Raw genomic sequence first — 4,419 nt, forward strand, 5'->3', positions numbered from 1 at the left:
GTCGATTGCTCGTTATATGTCGATGATTTTCAGATTTCCTATAGATCGTCCAATATGAGTATCATTGAACGTAAGTTGCAGCTTTGTTTGAATAAACTTCATCAATGGGCAACTGACAATGGCTTTAGATTCTCAAAGGCAAAAACGGTTTGTATGCATATCTGCCAGAAAAGAGGTCTTCACTTAGATCCACAGTTGTTTTTGGACAAAAATCCAATTCCAGTTGTGGAGGAGACTAAATTTCTGGGGGTTATATTTGACAGGAAGCTATCTTTTGTGCCCCATCTTAAATATGTTAAAAAGAAGGGCTTAAAAGCTCTCAATATTTTAAAAGTTATTGGTAATACGGAATGGGGAGCAGACCGCAAGGTTATGCTCCGTCTGTATAGATCTCTTGTGAGGTCTAAACTTGATTATGGATGCATTGTGTATGGGTCGGCACGCAAGTCTTACTTGCAGATGCTAGATCCTATACACAATCAGGGACTTAGGCTTTGTCTTGGTGCGTTTAGAACATCACCTGTAGAGAGCTTGTACGTTGATGCACATGAACCCTGTTTGGGTGCTAGACGTGCAAAGCTTTCTCTGCAGTATGCTGCCAAGATTAAATCTTTACCAACACATCCAGCTCATGATGCTGTGTTTGACAACAAATATATGAAGTTGTTTGATGCAAGGCTAAATGCTATTCGTACATTTGGTCTTCGCATTAAGCGTTTTTTGTCGCTTTCCAACATTGATTTAACTGACACTTTGGAAACTCCTTCATATTTTGTTTTACCACCATGGTGTATTACACCACCTAAAATTGTGTTTCATCTGGCGCATCTGAAGAAAGATCGTACAGATGCTGTAGTTTATAAACAATTGTTCATGGAAATTCAGGACAAGTACCGTGATTACATTCCTGTGTATACAGATGGATCACGGGATGGGAATTCTGTGGCTTGTGCTACAGTTTTTCCATCAGACACAATACTTTCCATGCGACTACCTGACTCAGCATCGATCTTTAGTGCTGAAGTTTGGGCAGTCATTAAAGCCTTAGAAGAAATAAAGGATTCTAGTGCATCCAAATTTATTATTTTTACTGACTCACTTTCTTGTCTCCAAGCTTTACGTAATATGAAGCTGGACCATCCCTTAATTAGGATGGTGATACGAAAGTGTGTCTTTTTATCTATTGGTAATAAAGACATTGTATTTTGTTGGGTACCCAGCCATGTTGGCATCAGGGGTAATGAAAAGGCAGATTTAGCTGCCAAGTCTGCTTTGGATTTGCCTCATGCCAGGGTTGGTGTACCGTATACTGATTTTAAATATGGTATTAACAAATTTATCTTTTCGATTTGGCAACGTGATTGGGACGGTGAGGTTGCGAACAAGCTTCATGCTATCAAGCCAGTCTTGGGAGAGTGGCAGTCCTCCTATAGACGGTGCAGGAAGGATGAAATAGTCTTGTGTCGTGCCCGCATCGGTCACACTTACTTAACCCATTCATTTATCTTGAAGAAAGATCCTCCACCTCAGTGTGAGCACTGCCAGTGTCTTCTGACTGTGCGACACATTTTGGTGGAGTGTAAGCAGTTGTCAGAAACTCGAAAAGATATATTTGGACAAAGAAATGTGATGGAATCATTTCGATTCCATCCAGAACTTTTATTGCAGTTTTTACGAGATACTGAATTTTATTCTAAATTTTAATTATATCTATCTGTGATATTTGTACTTTTACACAGTCCTTTACACTGTGTTTTTATTTAATTGTTGAATTTTTATATTGATGATGATCATCACACTTTTCTTGCATTTTACCATAGTTTAAACCCCCACATAAATAAACAAAACAACAACCCGCCAGCAACAACAAAAGGAACCCCAAATCCCCAACAACAAACAAACAAAACAACAACAATATATTTTGGGAATACATTTGTAAATTTTATTAACTACATAAACATAGCACTCTGCAAAAAGTAATGAAATATAATTGTTAACAAATTAGCACTTCATATGCAGATATCAAGAATAAGACATATACTAAGGCAACTAAAATAATATCTGGAAAGCATCATAAGTACCATATAGATAAATAAACAACAGCATATTGCGACATTTTGTGAAAATACACCATGTCGCATATTCATTGGAATACTTGTTGATTAAAACATTTAGGTGGGGGTTTTTTTCGGTATTTTATTTTAATTTGTTTTTGTTTTTTTAAATGCTTTGTTATTTTTTATTTACTCAGAATCACAAAACAGTTCTAGGACAAGCTGAATATTATATTAGCATTCCAACAAATATAATTTAAAACAAAGAAGAATGAAACATAAATAAAAAGCAAGCCAAAAAAAAAAAACCCCAACGCGAACCCCCCCCCCCCCCGATAAAAACCAAATCAACAAAAAAAAGAAAAGAAAAAAAGAAACTAAACACAGTAACAACAACTCCCCCCCCCCCCACACACACACACACACAAAAGGAGGATGAAAACAACAACAAAAGACACTACTCCCCCCCAACCCTCCAAAAAAAAAAGAATAAATAAAAAATAAAAAATAAAAAAAAAGAATAAAAAAAAAGAGAGATATTTTGAGAATATATTTGTACATTTTAATAACTATATAAATATAGCACTGTATAAAAAAAGTAAAATAATATAATTGTTAAACAAGCATTTTATATGTAGATATAATATACTGACAAAAGTAATATCTGGAAAACACCACACCTGTAACTACCATATAGATAAATGAACTAAATTGCCAATTGCGCCTGTTAAGAATCTCAAAACCGTATTACAATATCAAAATCATATCTCTGCACAAGGGAGAGTCAAAAGGATATTAGACAAGGTCGTGATTGCTTCCATGATCCCCTATCAGGTGTTCGTCCCTAGGAGGACCGCCACTCCCCTAGGAGATCCGTAGAATAACGTGCCATCCCTTCTGCACCGCCCGTAGGACAACCACTCCCAACACGTACACAGGATAAAACTCAATGGAGAAAGGGCATCATGTCGTAAATTCATTGGAATAATTGTTGATTAAAACAGTTTAAAACAAAAATTAAATTATTTTACAAATTGCTTCTTGATTTTTCCAAAAACAATAAACAGTTCTAAAACAAGCTGAGTATCACATTAGCATCACCACCAAAAAAAAAAAAGAGACAAAAAGAAAAACAAAGAAAGAAACACCAGCAAAACATAAAAGCAAAATAATAATAATAATAACCCTAAAAAAGAAAAGAAAACACCCCCCAAAAACTTAGAAATTAAAGAAAAAAACCCCAAAACCCAAATCCCTCCCCCACAAAACAAAATCCGAAAACAAACAACGAAATACCGATATACAAAGTCTATGTCAAATTCGACCCTGTAGTTTCCAATAAGTACCCTTTATATTTATCATCATAATCAGCTTCAATGTATTGTGTTACCTATTGGAGCTATTTTGTAAATGCCATTTGACTGCCTGACTCAGCTGATCAAATTATGCATCTATGTTGCCTTAGCCAAGGCAGATTCTTCACTACAGGTAATATTAAAACAAAAACAATGCAAATATTCCTCTCCAAGTTGGTTGATAGCTTCCACACTGCCTTGTATATAAATGTTTAACATAAACACGTGAATAAATTGACCAGATGAATCGATCCATAAAATGCAGATGTAATGCATATTTTATTATTTCAGCAATATATCAATTATATGGATTTCACTGTAAAATACATCTACTTCATATGTCGAGCCTTAGTTCGCCATTTCGTCTCTAACTCTGTAGAACACAGATGTATTAGGATTGATGTGAAACCAACTATTTAGAATGAAAACAATAAAATTGCTTTTCTGTAGATTAAAAAAAAAAAAAAATGTGTTTCTTCTGAAAATTAACACTTAAGACAAAACCAGTTCTGATTGTCGATTAATATGTATTATTTCATGACAGCGATTTCACCTGATTCATTTTACACATGTTTATATAATATTTGTACAATTTGGTTAATATATATACAGGATTATAAAATATTTATATCATTTGGTTAATTTTGAGAATATATTTGTACAATTTAATAACTATATAAATATAGCACTGTGTAAACAAGTAAAGTAATCTAATTGCTAACCAACAAGCATTTTATATGTAGATTTAATATATTGACAAAGGTAAACTCTGGAAAACACCACACCTGTTACTACCGTATAGATAAATGAACAAATTTGCACATTGTGCCAGTTAGGAAGTCTCAAAACCATGTTACAATATCAAAATCGTATCGCTGCACAAGGGAGAGTAAAAAGTATCCGGTCATGATTGATTCCATGATCCACTATCAGGCGTACGTCCCTAGCAGGACCGCCATTTCCCTAGGAGATCGTACAATGATGTTCCATCCCTTCTGCACCTCCCATAG

This window comes from Gigantopelta aegis, chromosome 1, assembly GCF_016097555.1.
Source record: "Gigantopelta aegis isolate Gae_Host chromosome 1, Gae_host_genome, whole genome shotgun sequence".
NCBI lineage: Eukaryota > Metazoa > Mollusca > Gastropoda > Neomphalida > Peltospiridae > Gigantopelta > Gigantopelta aegis.